This window comes from Balaenoptera acutorostrata, chromosome 13 (genome assembly GCF_949987535.1).
Source record: "Balaenoptera acutorostrata chromosome 13, mBalAcu1.1, whole genome shotgun sequence".
NCBI classification, from domain to species: Eukaryota; Metazoa; Chordata; class Mammalia; order Artiodactyla; family Balaenopteridae; genus Balaenoptera; species Balaenoptera acutorostrata.
Genome location: NC_080076.1, coordinates 78,917,174 through 78,936,070, shown reverse-complemented (window position 1 = coordinate 78,936,070; position 18,897 = coordinate 78,917,174).

Genomic DNA, 18,897 nt, shown 5'->3' with positions numbered 1-18,897 from the left:
ACTGCTAAGGGCTGTCTGCTAGCAAGTGAAGTCATCAAAATAAAGTGTGTCAGGGGAGCTGAGTGGCATGTCACAGCATATTGCTCGACAAGCATAAGTTTCCCAGAGATGGCATCTCTTCCTCACTCAGCTTGCTTTATCCCAGTCTCCCATGTTGTGAGTGATGGGATCAAGCCACTTTTTCTACTTTTTTTTTTTTTTTTTAGCAAGTGAAGCTTGTAAAACTAGAGATTGCAGCAAGGTAGGTAAAGCATGGTGATGGCCGAAGGGATGCTATCCCATTGCAGCTTCAATTCAAGGGAGTACCTTTGCCTTTGAAATCAAGGTCCACTTGGGCTTATTCCTGAGCTCAGAGCAGACAGTCAATCTAGCGAGGCTTGCGGGTAGTGCCAGGTTCTACCCAATTGGCTGGAGGGGTCTAGTTTTGTCACTTCTGTGTCACCAACCCTAAGTCAGTGGATGATGGAGCCTTGGCAAGTGTGTCCCATGTGCCCCATGGAGCCCTCAAATCCAAAACTGTCATTCAAGGGTTTCCTGCCATACATTCTAAGGTTCAGACCCCTGTGGAATGGACAATGTCTGACTTCAACTGGAATTGTCACTCTGGTCACCTCTGAGTATTTCTACCACATGTCCAGAAGGTCAGACCCTAGAGAAGATCTACACCAGACCCACTTACTGTGAGCTTTCAAAATCTCAGGATGGGCTCATCCAGAATGTCAGATAATCTGCAAGGCAAATAACTTGGTCTCTTAAATGACAAGAAATAATTCACTTTAACCCTGATCATGGGATTCTTGCTGTTGGTTCTTTCTGGAGGTGGTGGGTATTTCTCATGGCCTCATGTCTGGGAGGCACGTGCCAGGACGGCCCACCTTTAGGGATGCTGAGATTTCTCGCTCAAACACCTTTTCATTGTAAAGGTTCCTCTCCGCACTTTGATTCATGTGTGAAAAATGTGAGATCCCTAAATGGTTTTCCATTTATTTTACTCAATTCCTGCCCTATCGATTGATGGCGCTTGTAACCTCGCAATCTTCTAATCCTATCATTCAGTCTATACCTATTAGTGAACAATTATTATCAAAAAGCAAAACACAACAATGCAAAAAGCACGTTCAGAGTTCTGCCCAAGGGAATATCTCATATAGAAAAAACTTAGAGCTGCCACTCTAATTCTTTGAACTAACCAATAGAAAGACCAAGTTCAGGAGTTATGGGAAAGATAAAAATATTTTGGAGGGGCTTATGCAAAGACAGTAGCTCTACCCTCATGTCGTTATTCAAAAATTATCTCATGGTAAGTCTTATCTATAATCTATCCACTTCCTGTTCTGTATTTTGAAGCAAGCATCATCAGTTTGTATGCATTTCTTAAAAAAAAAAAAAAGACATGCAGAGGTGCCCTTCCAGCATGACAGCATAAAGAGTTCTGGGGTGGACCTGTTCCCTGGGGAAAATATTAACCATTTAAAGTCTCTGGAAATGGCCCAAAGGTCCTACAGCAAATGAATGTACATTTAATCAAGAAAATCTACAATTTAGAACCACAGAGTCTTTGGTTTTTGAACCAAGACCTGCAGACTCCCTTCTCCCACCTAGCTCAGTGAGAGGTTAAACTTCACTCCAGCATGGAACAGCGAAGGACTCAGGGCCCCCTTTCCCTTCAGCTCCCAGCTTTTTTTTAATGGGAGGTGCATTCCTCATGCTGCTCCAGCGACTTGTTGCTGAGACTAAGTCCTGTATGCGTACGGCTGAGATGCAAGGAACCCCCTCCTTCCACCGGACCACCACCCTTGGGACTGAGGTTCTACCTTGGGTTCTGTGCTGCTGAAAATACTGGGACTCATGGGGCAGGGGTTTCATGGTGAGAAGCAAGCCTAGGAGACCTGGAGTTGCTGGCCCCATCCACCAAGGGCTCACCTAAAGTGAGCGTATAGGAGATGCTCGCAATTTCCCCCACCACTAGCACTGGAGCTGTGGCTCATATTCTGCTCTCTGGATTGAAAGCCGTAGAACAGAGCTCCAAATCTCTCCGCATGGAACTGACTTCAAACACAAGAATATGGAGACCCCCAGGCCAAAGGGCACTCTTAAACATGGCAGAAGTTAGGGTAAAAAGCAATTGGGACGTTCATAGCTTCATGGGAGATACAGGCTAAACTACAGGCTGGCTAGTTTACCAGTAAATGGGGGGAAGAGCACCTCAGCTGGGAGGGGTCCTTCTGGGGGCAAGACAACTCTTAAATGCTGCCCATGGGCATGTGGAAGAGAGGGAATGACCTCCTTTGAGGTTGGATGGATTTGGGTACCTGATCAAGCTTCAGATAAGCCCAACCAGTTGAATCTCCAAGGAGACATGCACCATGTAACAGACACCTTGATTTAGAGATTTCTCAAGTCAAGAACTCAGAATGGGGTAGAATAAATGAGTCTGTTTGCTATTTTTTCACAGAATTACTCTTGTTCTTTAAAGATCTAATTTGTCTTATTCAAAAAAGTTGTCTTCTGGAGGTGTCTTTAGCAATAGATGAGGTATCTAGGTTGCAAGCTGAGATTAACGTGTTTGTCTCTCTAGGGGACATTGTGAAGAGATTGTTCTACCAAGATGTGGTTATTTTTAATGGAAGCTAATAGGTCTTTGCAATACTGGAGTATCTCTCCTTTTATCAGTTCTGGGTCAAAACAGGCAAGAGCCAAGTGCATTGGGCCTTCTGTGACTATCTCAATGGGTGACAGTTCATAAGTTCCAAAAGGGGTGGGTCTGAGGTTTAGAAGGACCAACAGTAATGCTTTTGGCCAAGGTATTTGGAGGGCCTGTACAAATTTTGCCAACTGAGTCTTCATGTCCTTAGTGTGTTCGACTAAACCAGAGGATTGAGAGTAGTAATGGCAGTGAAAGTGTTGTCAAACCAACCAAGTAGTGCAGACTTGAAGTACTTGACCAGTAAAATGGGCTGCTCAATCATTGAAATTCAAGAGGAGTTCCCCAGGTAGGTATGGTCTTTTTCCAAAAGGACTTTAGCCATGGAAGAGGCAGTAGCCTGTCTGTAAGGGAAGGCTTTGGTGTAGTGTGAAAACACAGACCATGACTAAAATATATTTATATCCATGGGATCGAGGAAGTCGTATGAAATACATTCGCCGATCTCAAATGGTCCATTAGGCAGTTTAAAATGTCTGGGAGCAGCACGAAAGGACTTCCCCGGGTTGTATTTTGGACAAGTGAGGTAGGCACTCTTTTTCAGTCTTGTTAACGTTTCCCCATCTATATTCACGCATGTTGTCAGTAGCCAGTGGTTTAATACAGGCACAGTGGTGAAGGGTGGGAATTTTGAGTCTCTGGAATCTTGGGTTTGGACTAAACAACTCAGTTTTATCTCTTTTGCCAATCCACCAGTGGAATGGTTGCGTTTCCGATCTTTTTTCCTTTCTGAGGTTGATGGTTGGGCTTCTCTAGCCAGTTTTTCTAACTTATCACTTGGGGAAATCTCCCTTTTGGGCTGTGACAGAGGTTTGACTGCTGTTGGTTCCTTTTAAGGGTAGCATTCCTTGCGGAAATGTGAGCAAGGTGATTTCCCTTAGCTTCCGGAGAGTCAAGTTTAGGATGCTCCAGAATCTTAATCGTTAAAGCAGCAGGTAAAGGTACTGCATCCAATAATTCCTAAACGTAGGGACCATTTTAAATTATTTCCACTGGAAGTAAGGAAGTCACATTGCTTCCACGACATTCCAAAATCATGAACTATTCAGAAAGCATGTCTGCTATCAGTGCCCTTGGCTAAAGTACAAGCCCATGCAAGAGAGTATAATTCAGCCTATTGGACAGACGTAGCCATAGGTAAAGGTGCTTTCTCAGCCTTAACCAAATGGGCAGTGGAAGTAATGGCTCTAAGGCAAGGGGGATCATCTGGGTCACAGGGTCCCCTTGCTGCCTATAATATCCTGTGGGTTGATGGTGGTCCCTGTCTTTTTAGATGAGTACCCCAAGGGCATTCCCTTTTCATATACAAAAAGGAAAAAAGAATCTTGACAATTGGGATACCCAAGAGTCTGTGGGTTCATCAAACCTATGTCATCCAGCTCTTTCCCATAAAATTCTGTAGAGGTGGTGATTCTTTAGTAAAACATAGAGGTTTGGCCATAAGAGAAGTTTGGAATGCAGTTTGAGCAATAACCAACTAACTCGAGAAAAACTTGCAGTAGACGCTTAGTTTTGGGTTTGGGGGAACTTAGATGCAGACAGACTTCATGACACCCTAAGTGCAGCTCTTGTTCTGATATCAGATGCCCTAAATGGCAAACTGCAATTCCGGTGACACCACCCCTGTTCCAAAAGGAATCAGGCTGAAGGCTAGTGCAGTTCCAGTTGGAACACTGTGATTTCAAGAGTCAGGTCGAAGTGCTAAATGAGTACTTGGAGATACAGAAAGCCTTAACCAGAAAGGATGAAGCCTTAAAATGGATCCTGAATAAAACCTGGAGCGCTTCAAAATGCAAAGAGGGTGGAAGTTTGGATCCAGGAGAAAGATCTACCCTTAAACCCCAGGGTCAGCGAGAAAAGCAGCGAGCATCAATTGGGTTATTATGGGAACTGCACCTGTTTGCTCACCTGCCTCAGCGCCATCAAGGGTCTTCTCTGGATCCCTATATGGGCCATCAAAATGTTAACCTTAAATACACTGCCAGGTATCTCTCCAGAAAAACTGAGTCTACTCGGGATTGGCATAGAAGTGCCATTCAGGGTCTGCATCCCTGGCAAGCCACATGTAAGTCCCGTGCAACAAGGAAAGAACTCTTTTGTTGAGGGGAAAAGGAAGTTAGGAGGGCTATAGTAAACAGTCCATTGGAGGAATTGAGTGTCTTTTCAATGGCTGAGTTATGACAGTCTCTCATTGGCTGAGCTCTTGCCATACAAAAAACATTCTTCCTGTTGGATTCGAGTATCATTGTAGGGCATGAGATTCCTCTTCTGGCCTCCCAATTCTAATTGAGTTTTTTTGTTGTTGTTGTTTTTGTTTTGTATTTACCAGTAGGAAGGGTGTAATTTTTCACATTATGGTCACCAGCTTGGAGAGTCTGCATGGTAGAGCTTTGCTTCTGGCCACCTGACAGAGCTCCTGCATCAAAACATCACCACTAAAGACCACACACACCCTGTGGGTTTGCCTCTCTCTATATGTTCTCACTGTCACCTCCACATGGAGGTGGTCTTTACCTTGGTCACCGCCAAGCACTCCATGTGTCTGGAAGGTAGGACATAGAAGGTAGGGCTTAGATCTACGCCCAGCCCTTCTTACCATGGTTTCGTCAAGGTTATGACATTCTAATCCAGAACGTAAAGGGAAAAACTTGACCCTTCTACTCAGTACTCTACTACAATAAGGTGACCCTTGAATAATATGGATTTGAACTATGCAGGTCCACTTATGCTTTTTTTAAAGGTAAATAAACTGATACTACATGATCAATGGTTGGTTGTATCTGCAGATACCAAACCACTAATACAGAGGAGCCAAGTAGATGGAGAGCCAACTATAAGTTATCCGTGGATTTTTTTTCAACTGCATGTAGGGTCAGTGCCCCTAACCCCTGAGTTGTTCAAGGGTCGAATGCTCTACTTCACCCAGATGTGTGGTTTTTCCACACATAAAGCAATTCTGCATCACCGTCTGGGTGTTCTATCATTTAACTCAATTCTGACACCATCTACCTGGAGATAAGTATCAGATCCCCCATGGGTTCAGGTCTCAGTCCCACAGGACTGTTCACCTCCCACTTCAGACACCAAATCACAATTCCAGGTTGTTACCTGTGCTTCTGATCGACTGGCTATTAATCGGTGGTTCCCATGACCTCCTCCTTGGGGTCAATAAACTTGCTAGAGCAGCTCACAGATCCCAGAAAAACACTTACTAGCTCACGAATTTATTATAAAAGGATATAACCCAAATCTCCAGATGGAAGAGAGATATAGGGCAAGGCGTGTGGGGAAGGGACAGAGAGCTTCCATGCCATCTCCAGGAGCACCATCCTTCCAGCACATCCATGTGTTTACTGACACGGAAATTTCAGCCAGCCCTACCCATCACCTCCACCTCCAGGGAGGGGAAAGGGGCTGGAGATGATTGATTATATCATTGGTATTAGTGATCAGGTCAATCATGCCTACATAACGAAGCCTCTATAAAAACCCAAAAGGATAGTGTTTGGAGACTTCCAACTCCCTAATCCTAAGGTTGGCTCCCCTGGCAACCAGCCCCCATCTTAAGGGCTCTCCAAAAGTGACACCGTTAGCATAACAGTGTGGTTGAAAGGGGCTTGTTATGAATAACAAGACACCCATTTTACCTCTATAGCTCTAGAACTATTTCAGAAACTGGGAACAAAACTAAATACTGTAACAAGATGCTCCGATGGCTCTTGTGATTTCCTATAGAAGGGTTTCAGGAGCTATGTGCCAGACTGAGGACTAAGACCAAATGCATATTTATATTACAATATCACAGGGGATAATCTGCAAGATAACCAATATAGACTCTTCAAAAAGTCATTGGCCCTTCCTTCCACAAAGGGTTCAGCCACAATCCTTATAAAGAGAGACCCACATATCAGAGGCTGCGATGCTCTGTTGTACATTCTAGGCTTTGTCTTGGAAGAGCTTCTTGTTTTTGCTGTTGCTACTTTGTCCTTTACTGGCATCTCCCTCTTTCTCCAGCTCATCTGGCTCCATGGAGAAGCCTGGAGAGACCTCATGAGAAGAGCCAAGGATTCGCTTTTTCAGGCCAAGCAAAGTCTTCCCTTAGGTTAGTGGGAATCAGGATTGGGGGCATCTCAAGCTGGAAACCAGAGAAAGTAAAGTTGGTGATTCTCTCATGTCTGTAGTGCCGAGGACTTAGGGATAGGATAAGGGGCCAACTCTGAACGAGTGAGGATTTGACTGCAGTGACAACTGAATCCTGTCGTAGCCTCACCTGTGTGCCCTTCTGGCTATTTGTACCTGGTTCTCTCCTTTATATCATAGTTTTATCATTAAATCTGGTTTCTGAACACAAAGAACATGCTATACTGTCCTCTTAGTCTGAGGGTGGGGGATTGCATGCGGGTAACCTCTTCTAGAACAATCTATTTCCCTTGATGCTGGATTGGTCTAGTTACCTGATAATCAAGTTTTAGGTGAACTCAGCCATCGGTGTCTTCTGCAAAGGTCTCTGTCATAACACATACCATCTTGGTCCAAATTCTTAAGTTAAAAACTCAGAAGGGGTAATAAATCTCACTGAGGCCACTGCTGTTAGGGTGTTTCAATCTTTCTCTTCTTAAAGGCAATGTCTTCAACAACTTTGGATTAAAGGGTTCACCTCAACTCTAGAAGCCTGGTGGGAAGAAGGGCTCTAGTAAGAGCTTTTGTTGCTGTTGTTCTAAGCCTTTCCAGAGGCATTGCCAAACTGCTCACCATTAAGGCTCTCCCTGTATGTGACTTTCTTGCCCATTGCTTATGCGGGAATCGCTCTGGGGGAGGGATGAGTGTACAGTCTCCACATAATGTCTCTATTTGATTCTATTAATCAAACAAAATTTCAAACACCACTTCCCTAGCTATTGAACATTTAATGAGCTACTTAATGTGTATATGTGGGCAGTACACAGCTGTGCAAGGGACTGAGTCCGTTATGAATTGTGACTTCCTTCTGTACTGCAATAAAAATACTGCAGATAAACAATGTGACAGTGCAAATAACGCACATTTCAAAGTGAAACTATGGGCTTAACAGGAAGTAGAATGGAGTCTATCATCAGGATTTCTGTGCAGGTAGGTGAAGAACAAATGAATAGTCCATGACCAAGAGTCAACCATGCCTGAAGCCAAGGAACAAAGGGACAGTCCTGTGGCCCAGAAGCAGATGAATGTGACCCACCATCTGAAGCCATAGATGTAGCAATAGGATGAAAAATTCAGAGGATGCCCATTTTGTCCTCTCTTTGCTTGCAGTTGAAAAGTTAAGAGACCCCATGTGCCCTTGCAAGTGAGTGACGATGACAAGAGCAGAGACATGGCATTCAACCTGCAATCACTTGGCAGTTTTTAAAAACTTGGCCTTGAGTATCTGGCCTCTTTAATAATGAGTGTCGAGTTGAGTGAGTTCCTCGTTGGCGATTTCTTGGCTGTTGCTGAGGTGACTAGATTGAGTTAAATGTTGAATAGTCAGCACCACTTGGAATTCTGCAGTCTTGGGAGTTCTTGTAGGGATGGCGGGATTTGCCAGAAGCAGAGGGACAGACCGCACTTAAAGAATGATAAGCTTTGACGTCTTGTTTTAATGGAGGAGATGGAAGAACAGAAGTGAGATAAACTTAGAAGGTACAAGGACTTCAGATTCTGGCTGTTCCTGCATGAATGCAGTAGAGCAAGTTCTGCTGGAATATTCCGAGACCATAGACCCAAGTTCCCAGCAGTGGGGCCTTGCTAGGGATGCCCTTGACTTCAGAAGTGAGGTCAGGCTCCTTGGCAGAACCTAGGGACTCTCCTGTCCTATCCTGTGGGGTCCAGGATGGTCCTAAATGGGCCTGAAAATGGACTCTGCTCTAAGTAAAGTACTCCTCTGGCTCTCTTCCTGGGGGCCTTCCCAGCATGAATCAGGAGGATCAACTTGCCCTTGCAAAGGGACCTGAACTGGAACTCCTCACCAGAGAGTCACCTCCCCCTAAAGAGGGTAAGTCCCTTCTTAAGGGGATTCCTGCACTTCTTCAATGGATGGAATTCTTTCTCTTTGGGGAATCTCAGATTTCTGAACAATGGTTCTGTGTACCAAAGCTTTCATCCTGATTAATCTGGAAGAAGGACCCTTTGAGTTTTCCAGTTTCTTCATGAAGTTATGCCCTGTTCTTCATCAAAAAGTCTGCTGGTCTATGAGCTGACCCAGTCGTTGTAGGAATCAGCTCATGTTACGTGCATCTCTTATCAGCCTGCACACTACTACATGCCTTGAATCCTGAAAACTAAATGCCCTTCTTCTCCATGAGGGTCCCAACTGGAGATAGACTCCGTGTCGGATGACTACTCATAGGCATGGGCGGGGTTGAGGGAACCAATGTGGTGGCATCCCTCTGCTAGCGTCTCAGGGATTCATCACACCACTTCCCCTCCCAGAACTGAAAAGGCAGGGGAAATATCCAGGGCTCACGGGGCCCCGATTGTGAGCTGGAGCCATGGAAGCTGAAGTCCGAAAGAAAGGCAGCCACTGGTTGGAGGAAGGGGACTAAATACCCCAACCTCTCTCCTCTTGTCTATCATCTGCTGGTAACTCTCATTGGGTCCATCAACTGGTTCTTTTGCCCTCTGTCTTCCAGATGCATGTAAACAAGTGATCCTCCCTCTCAGAGCACAGAACCAGGGGCAGAATGCTAGAAAGAGTGGATCTTTGGAGGCAAACGAAATCACGCTGACAGCAGGATGTGAGTGGGTGTGCTATTTCTTGGTTTATGCTCAACTACGAGGATTGACAGTTTCTGGTATATAGAACAATGTATGGTTCTCTGCCACTGGGGTCCTCTGCACTGAGCTGGCTCCTGTAGATCTGGAGCCTTTTAACCTTTTTAGTATAGTTCTCCTGCCTGACCCAGTCATAAGGAGATTCTCTCCAGGCTGCTCCCAATACACTGCCCTTTCTGCCCTATCTGCCACTGTCGCCATCACAGCTACCCTTCCCACTCCTACTCGTGCTTCTCTCAGGTTCCCACTGACACAGATCTCGCTGCTGTGGCATCGGCGCCACACCTGCTGCCCCTGACAACAGTGGAGATTAGAAATCAAGTGCCTAGTACGTTTTGCAGTAAAATTATCCCTGGTTCTTAGTTTTCACCAGAGCATCGTTCTTTGGCTGTGGTTCTCAGCACAATGAAAGCCACATGTAAGAGGGTGAGACTAATCCATGGCTCAGAAGGCTGGCAAGGGTACAGGGATCTGGACTCTCAACCCCGAAATGGTCTCTTCGTGAACGGTAACAGGAATTATCTAGCATCTCGGAAATGTCTACAGTCTCTGTCGCATGTCCTAGTGTGTGGTGGCGGGGGGTGGGGGGGAGGCAGATGCCCCATGCAGTCTCTCTCCTGGCATCTCTTTGCCATTTTCGTGCCCAGTGGCTCCTGAAGCATTTCTAACAGCCAACCACTGGCATCTTATTGTTTGAGGCCGGAACTCAAGGTGTGGTCAGTATAGACGTGAAGTATAAATACCTTAACCAATGACTGGTGGCTGCAGGGGTATAAATACTCCAGCTCCCTCACCGCCATGAGGCCAACTTGGGATGATTTATGTGGTCTCCCGAGCTCGCCTGTAGACCTGAACGCGTTACCCTCCATGGGACCAGGCTTGATACTAAGGCCTCAATGCTTTCTTGCCTTCCTGGTCCCATTTCCTTGCTCCCTGACTGATGGTTCTGGAGGCCACTTCCTAATAAGGTCCCCTCCGAGATTCAGGCCAAAGTTAAGGCGGTAAGCTACCTAGGTTTCTCATGTGGTTTTCTTTGCTTGGAGTGTAGCACTTTGGAAATTGTCAGGAGCGGATGTAACTGTTAAACTCAGTTTCCTGAATTTTAATATGGGCCTAGTGCCTTTAAGACAGAGGCAGAGATGGGCTTTAAACTTGGAATTCTCCAGATCCTGGCATCAAACAACAAGTGTGATGGGGTTGAGAGGAAAACAGAAGTGAAGACAGCAAGAGGAGATGGCAAAATTGCCGACTAGAATACCAAATAATCCTAATTCCAAGGGAGTCCAGGCTGTGACTGACTCTGGCTCCTTATGCTGGGCTCATCCCCCCACCAGGTAGCTAAAAAGCCTGTAAAGTAAGTTGAATAAACCAGGCGAGATTTTCTGCATGTAGGAAGGAAGCCTATGGTAAATTCTACTGGAAAGCAGGTCTTTAAAAAGAACACTACAAAACAAACAAATAATACCACTCATCTCAGCATCTAAGGATGACTTGCTTAATTACAGCCATACACTAGTGCATTCACTCTGAAAATTCATCAAGCTCTAAACTTATGATTTGTGCACTTTTCTGTATGTATGGGATAAAAATTTACTGTAAAGAAAAAACATAGACATAAAAATACTGACTTGGGAATTCTGCCCACAATCCTATTGCTGCTAAAAAGAAAAAAATAGGGTCCAGGATTCAATCATGGAGAAGCGGGTAAGACCTCACGTGCCTCCTTCTCATGCCACTGGCCCATGCTTTGCGATAGCTTTCCCTCTCTGTCCCCCTTTTCCAAGGTCAACCGACTTAGGGTAGAAATAAGGGGGATGCAGAAAAGACTTGTTTCTGCCTTAAATAGATAGCTTGGCCTCTGTCCTTTCCCAGACACCAGCAAAGACTTCAACTTCGAAATCTCCTCCTTGATGACAAAACCTGTGGTCCCCCGGCCATTGGGGGAGACTGCCATTTCTTTCTCCTGAAGCGCCCTCCTCCCTGGTAACCAGACGCAATGGCTGAGAACTAGCCGGGCATCTGTTCATGAGGCCATAAATCAGGAGGCCTCAGATGGGGTCAGGCCTGGTCAGATTGCTGATGGCATTAGGGTAACGAATGGGGAGTGGCGTGTTTATATTAGTTTTGGCTCTCGAGTTGAGGGGAAAATGCCAGCGTTTAGCTTCGTGATAAACTCAGCCCCAACACATCCCGGGTCAGCAATTTATGTTTTAAAGATCCCTTGGGAGGAGCCGGGGCGGAAGCTCCCTGGGAAATCATGGCCACCTGAGCAGGCCTGCCCTGATGTGGGAGGTGGACAAGGCGAGACACAGATGGAGGGAGGGGGGCTGGACAGGGGACTGGAGCGGAGACTGGGCAAAGGTGCTTGTAGGGAGGGTGGGGGATGCCTGTGTGAAATAAAGGGAGAAGCAGAAACAGGCGGGGAGAGCCTCAGATCCCAGTGCAGATAAGGGCTCAACTCCATAGGGCCTCCCGGAAAAAAACTGCTCATTCGGGAAGCTCCACGGGGATAGCAATGGCCAGGCCCTTGGACCACCCTCTGCCCAACTCTACTCAACCATCAGCTGGGGTGACCTGGGACGATCATGGAGACAGTATGGGTGCCGTGATGGGTTCCAAAAACACTGCTGCTATGCGTTCTCCTATGACTGAACAGCAAGTTCTTTCTTGAAGGAGGATGGACATCCGTGGCTATCACATGGAGATCTCCTTACTCGCACTTCCCCTTCCAAGAATTCAAGTTCTTTGGAGAGACTGGCTGATGCATGCAGGAAAAGTGCCCATTTTAATGTGACCCTTGTAGAACACGTGGTACCTGTAGCTCTTTTACAACTGTATCTGCAAACCTAATGGCAGGTGTAATTTGAGAGGTACCTTAATCACCTCAAACAGCTGCAACCCCCTTATAACTCTTTGAAAAGCCAAAAGTCAAAGGGGCTGAGGTTATGTATCTAGTAAACCTTAGTGTCTCCAAGTGTCTGCTTTGTCGACCCAAAAAGCATAAGAGGGGGGATGGGAAAGAGCCAGTAAGGTTACCTGTTGGTTGAGGTTGCCCTCAGAAGTGTCAAATCCCCAGGACTTTCAGGCTGGTGCTGAGCGCTGGCTTAGCCCAAAGCCAAGCAAGGCGGAGAAAGGTAACAGGCAAAGAGGCAGAGACTCCAATGCTTGTTGTGGCCAGCTGAACTGAACCCAAGACAGAGTGACAGATTGCATTTTCCAAAAATGATCACAATATTTCCTGTCCACTTTGCCAAGCCCACTCAATAGCTGGGATCTACATCCTCCCCCCTGGAGCCTAAACCAGGCTTTGCGGCTGCCTCGACTGATCAAATATGGCAGAAATGACCATGTGTCTTCCAAGACTACATCACAAAAGAGGACACAGCTTCCATCAGGCACTCTTTTAGGATGCTTGTTCTTGGAAACTGCAGCCATGCTGTGAGGAAGCCCAAGCATCCCTGAGGAGAGGCCCATCTGGTAAGGAACCAATACCCAGCACCAACTCACCAGCCATTTGGGGTAGGGGGAAAGAATCCACTTCCAAGAGTACTCAGTCAAGTTGTCCCAACTGATGACATGGGGAACTGTTGTCCCCACCCCCATCCCATGTCCAAACAGATCCATGGACAAAATCAATGGCTTCTGTTTGGTTATGGCATTCAGTCTGGGCAGAAGATACAAAGAGCATCCCAGCTCTGAAACACCAGTTGTGAGGTCTGGGAAAAGACTACCTAATTTTATAGATGAATAAAGGTTCAGAGAGGTGAAGTCATATGCCTGAAGTCACAGGACTAGTAAGAGAACAAATATTCAAGCCCAGATCTGCCTGACCCTAAACCCTGTACTTCCCTATGCTACTAACTAATCTGATCATTGACTGTCTTCATGATCTTTCCAAACAGAGGTCAGTCAACCCCACATTCAGTACACAAAGTACTTTCTGGCCTCTCGAGCAAGTATTCTTAGGACATACAAGATATGAAAGACACTCTCCCTCTCTGCAGACTTCACATTACGGAGAGGGGGCACCACCATCTCTAGTTGCTCAGTCTCAGAGTTAGACACGGGGTTAAAGCGTGTGTGCTTCATAGAACTGTAAATCAGAGGCACTTACTCTTCATGACAGAAGATAAGCAATGCCTGCCCATCTCCTAGCTGAGCCTTCGTTTTCTTGGCTGTAAAATGGGGATAAGAAACTTGCCCAAGTCTATGCATCCTGGAAGGATGAGTGGTTCAAATCCTGACCCCCTAATCCATTGCTCTCCCTACCACATCCGAGCTGCCCCCAATGCCAAGTAGAAAGGATATGCCAATAATCTGAAATTTATTTCTACCCTGAGCCCCCAAAGATCTCAGCCTATAGCTTGCTAGCAAATCCTGTGGACCCTTGTTGCTGGTTCAGACCCCAGAGCTGGTCCCCTTCTAACATACATCCCCTTCTATCATACATTCCCCTTCTATCATACATTCCCTACAAGCACAGGCACCTTGGTATCGTCAAGATGGAAGCTAGCCCACCCGAATGCTGTGTGATGGTGAACAAGACACACTCCTTCTCTGGGATCCTGTAGTCTTTACAGATGAAGGTGTGTTCGTTCATCAAGGGGCAGGACCTTTGCTGGTAACAGACGGTGGTTATGGGCTCTGCACTGAGAAGCACGGAAAGGAAACATAATCCACAAACCAGGAAACCTCATAAGGATGCGACATGGGATGGTACCAAGGAAACTAGGTAATGGCCGATGACACACTGGTAGTGTCCATCCCAGGCTCACAGGTACCTTGGAGAGAAGCAGACCCAACTCTTAGGGGCCATGTAAGTGGGAGGCCAGGTCAGTGACCCATCCTGGGATCAGGAATGAGACAGAGATAGGCCAGCCAAGAAATAGGGAGCTGTGTTGATTAGTGCCTGAGGCCACAGGTTTGGTGTCAGACCCTAGCTTGCCTCTTATCTGCTAGGAGACCTTGGGTGAGCTACTTGAGTCCTTTTCCCCCCAATCTATAAAATGGGGATAAGGTTACCCAACTCTGAGCACTTGATGAGAACCTGTGTAATCACACCAAGTCCTTATTAGTGCCTAGCATGCTGAATGCTGAATAAACTCTCTTGATAAGACTGCAACCGTCTGCTTGTTCATGGCTGCTACTACAATAGACTGTGACAAGGGCCCCTGGAAGGTCACAGGCTGAGTTTCCTAGGAAATGGACTGAAGTGAAGTTTAGAGGGTGACCTTGGGATCAACCCCTGTGGAAGGGGGGAGAATTGATCTCCAGTGTGAACCCAATGACAGTGTTGGCCAATCCCATGGGAGCCCTGGAATGACCCTTCTGAGGTATCCTGGGATGGTTTGGCCAGGCCTTTATACCCCTGCACAAGCATGTCACTGGTTGTGGGCTACACAGGGAAGAGCATGACCTTGGGTTAAGCAGCTCTCTGCAACTGATGTGATCTATGAAAGGGGATCTGCGTGGTACCTCCCAGATATTTGGAGGTGGGATGGAGCAGGGAAGGCTTCCTGGAGGAGGTGGCATCTGAGCTGAGCTCTTAAAAGTTCTGTGAATAGGAGTTGGCCAGGTGAAAGATCTTGGAGGGAGAGTCTAGACAAAGACATCACAAGTGAAGAGTAGAGGGAAGGTGGGGGAAGAAAGCAGATACCAGTCCCACTGATGTCCTTGGACATACAAAGCGTGTTCCTATTTCAAGCCTCTGCCCTGGGAACACACTTCTCCTAGACACCTGCGTGGCTCACTTCCTGTCCACATCCAGGAAGGCTTCCTAAGGAGGCTGACGGCTCCCTAAAACGGCCCCTGCTGCACTCCAAGCCTTACCCTGCTGGACTTCCCAGCTCTCATTGTTCCCTGATAGGGAGGTAGTTCTGTCTTCTGTGATGCTCGTTTCTCCCCCCAGAATAGGAAACTTCCCAGGGACACTGCCTTGGGCACCCACTTTGTGTTTTCAGCATCCCCAGCACACACACTTGGCTGCAGTCAAGGGCTTTGCCCGAGTGAGGGAAGAGATTGGAGAAGAGCAAGGGCCAGGTGGTAAGATGAGATGAAGTCATGTGCGGGGAACTTGGCGTGGAGGATCTTGTTTAGAAAACACAGTTCAATATGATGCATCGCCAGGTGCGTTGACAACTGGAATGGATGTCCTGGGGAGGACAGAGTGGCCTTCCTCCCGGAGTCCTGGGGGGACAGGGACTTGCGCTGCAGCTGACGAGGTCCATCTGCCTGTCTCCGGGCCAGATGGTACCTTAAGCCATCCCAGGTGTGGACCGTGCCAGACTCCCCAGAGAAGGCCCTTTCAGAGGTCTCTCATCAGCTTGCCTTGAAGTCTCACACCTTCCCGGGCAGGATGTTCCTTTATTGCAAACTCCCCAACTGATTGTTCTCAGGACCAAGCCCTTTGATGGTTTTATTGTCCCTAAATTCACACCAGGCCCCAATAACTTCAGAGCAGGTAGAGAATGCAGAGCAGGGAGGGTGCGGGAAGTGAAGGGCCCAGGATCAAGGCAGGAGATTGCAACCTATAAATCTGGGGGCACAGACTTGCCTCTGAAGGCTTCCACGTGTGGGGCGGGGCAGCTCCTGCAATCTCCGGCCCCGGATGCCAGGGCTAAGTGGATCAAGGTGGTCCTGCTCCTTCCAGGGCTCCTGTGTGCACCTGCTTCGGCTGCATGGGAAACGGTTGGTCCGTGCAGCCAACTGCCGCTGTGCCCAGCAATGACCAGCTCTAGAACCAAGTGTCATTGGAGACTTGAATCGGCGAGGCTTCGTATTGGGTCCCACACATCCAGCTCGTGCTGGGACCAGCTTAGCCGACTTGCTGACTCAAGGTCTGCCTGAGGGATCTCAGACTGAGAGAAGAATTTGGGTACAATCACGTTTGCTAATTTTCCTCCCTTCTCTGTCACATTTCCCGACTCCGTTTTGCTTTCTGGAGTGACCGCCCATTAAAGGGGCCTGTTAATAACGTGACCGCCTTTGACATTAAGGTTTATCCTATTGGGAACCTCTCAAGAAACTGCTTAGACCAAACCTCAGGATTGTTCTCTAAGAAGGAAGCTGGGGGTATTTAACCACTAACCCGGGTCTTTCATCGGCTGGGAGGATCACTCTGGGCGTTAACTTATCAACACTTCTGGATCGTTCACGATTACTGTGGCCAGAGAAAGCCCTCAGGCAGAGGTGCAGGAGCTTTAGAAGTTGGGCGGCAGGCATCAGCATGAAGGCCACAGGACGAGAGTGGTCCACTGATGTTGTAGGTATATTTCATGGTGGGCCAAGAGGGTGTAGGGAACGTGTTCTGCGTTCAGAAACTTGGGTTGATGAGGTCTTGCGTAGGGGCCCAGCTCCATGAACTCCAGCTTGGGCTTGGAGTTTAGCAGCCTTCATTTATTCAGCCAACAAATATTGAAGCAACTGCTATGTTCCAGCACTGTTCAAGGTACTGAGATTGTAGACCTAAAGAATATCGGTGCTATCTCCTATCTTCAAGAAATAGCCCTAATTTTCCTCACCCAATAGTATATAGTCACGCTTCATCATATCGCCCTGCTTGGCCTCCGTAGATACTCAGACAAACAAGAAAATATCAAAGGTGGCCTGCAGCTGATTAGGCTGAGATCTGAAGAAGAGGAAGCCAGATAAGTCAACAGCAGGGGTGAAGAACATTCCAGGTCAAGGGAGCAAAGAGGAGGGGAGGGTAAGACGCGACTGGGTTTGGCATCAAACTGCAGGAAAGCCAAATCTGGCTGGCGGAGGGTGGGTAGGAGATGCCTTTGGAAAGGACAAAGGGAGCTGGATTGTGCAGGACTTTGTAGGTTAGAGAAGGGAGTTTAGCTTTTATTTTTAGGCCAGTGGGAAACTAGTAGAAGCAGTAAGATGAGATTTTAAAACTTTATCACCATAGATGAAGCCACCTGGCCTTCCTCCATTCTCTCTAGAATAGTCAGCAGGAAGGAAGTGGGCAGATTCAGGGTATATTTGAGAGTCTGTGACTTGCGGATGGATGGGATATGGGAAGAGAACTTTGTAAGCTGGAATTCTCAAATCTGTTAGTTTGGTCTTTCAGAAAGTAAGGGAGAGACAGAGTTAAAAGGGAAAGTGTCTTATTTAAGGCAATTCCCAGTGCTAAGCTGGGGCTGACATCACTTCTCAACTCTACGTTCAGTGATACCCAATGGATAGGCTGAAACTGGTTGGGCGTGGAAGTATTTACACCAAAGAATTTGGCAAATGCCGTAAATCAGGGCCAGTTGTTCACCACTTTCCAGAACACCACGGATATGCCTCTGAAAGACGAGGGTGGGAAGAAGAATTGGCAGGGAGAGCCTCAGCCTCCGGAGCAGAGCTGAAAGTATTAGTTAACCCAATAGGGAGCTCGAGCAAAGATTGTGAGACCCTTCTAGTAGCCAGAAGGGGCGAGACCCCAGTCCCCCTGCCTTGCTCCGTCATTGCCAATGAGCGGCCCAGGAAGAGCACGATCTCAGCTTGATCCCAAATCTGTCAGCTAAACCACGTTTCTACAGCTGAACAAAAATCTCTTTTTTTTTAAAGAGATCTGGGAGGTACATCTCCATGGCGGGTCTGCTCTGCATATGTGGGAGGGGGAATAGGTTTCTGTCAAGCGAGACGCACACGTACACAGACCTACTCACTAGGTCCTGACTGCTACTAGACAAATGGGTATCAATTCCCACTTCCGTATCTCCACGTCCTATCTGGACCAGACCTATTTCATTTCCTTCCTGCGCCAGTCACACTCTGTTCTTTTGCATCCTAGGGAGTTCAGCCAGTGGAGGCAGGAGCAGGAGATCAGAATGTGACAGAGGTGGGGTCATTGACGGATGCCAACAGCAGAACTTTCGTACCTGCTATTCCCTCTGCGGAGGTGTTTGTCCCAGATATTAGCGTGGTTTATGCTTATTTCAAGTCTTTACGCCTGAGATCTTTCCTAGCATATCTTAAATTGCCACCCTACCTGCGTGCCCCTGCTCCGCCTCTACCCACGTTCCTGCTTTATTTTTCTTCATAGCTCTTATCACCAAGTGAAATTGCATATGTTTGGCTTACTTGTCTCCCCCAGTATGGGGAGTAGGAGCTTGGAAGGTGAGCACGGCAAGGATGGGATTTCATTGTGTTCACTGCTGCGTCCCCAGCACCCGGAGCAATACCTGACTCAGAGCTCTGGCACTGAATAGGTCAAAGCAGGCACTGCGTGAGAGGTGCCCTGGATGTGTGCCTTCTACACCTGTATGGCCCAATAGGGTGGCCCCATCAGCAAGGTCCCAGGCAGGGGGGAAATGCCAGGGAATTTAATACAGAGAATCCCTTTCAAAGCCCCTAAATTGTTGCTGGAGCACACAGGGTAAGGCGAGACAACCCAGGGATGACCAATAGCT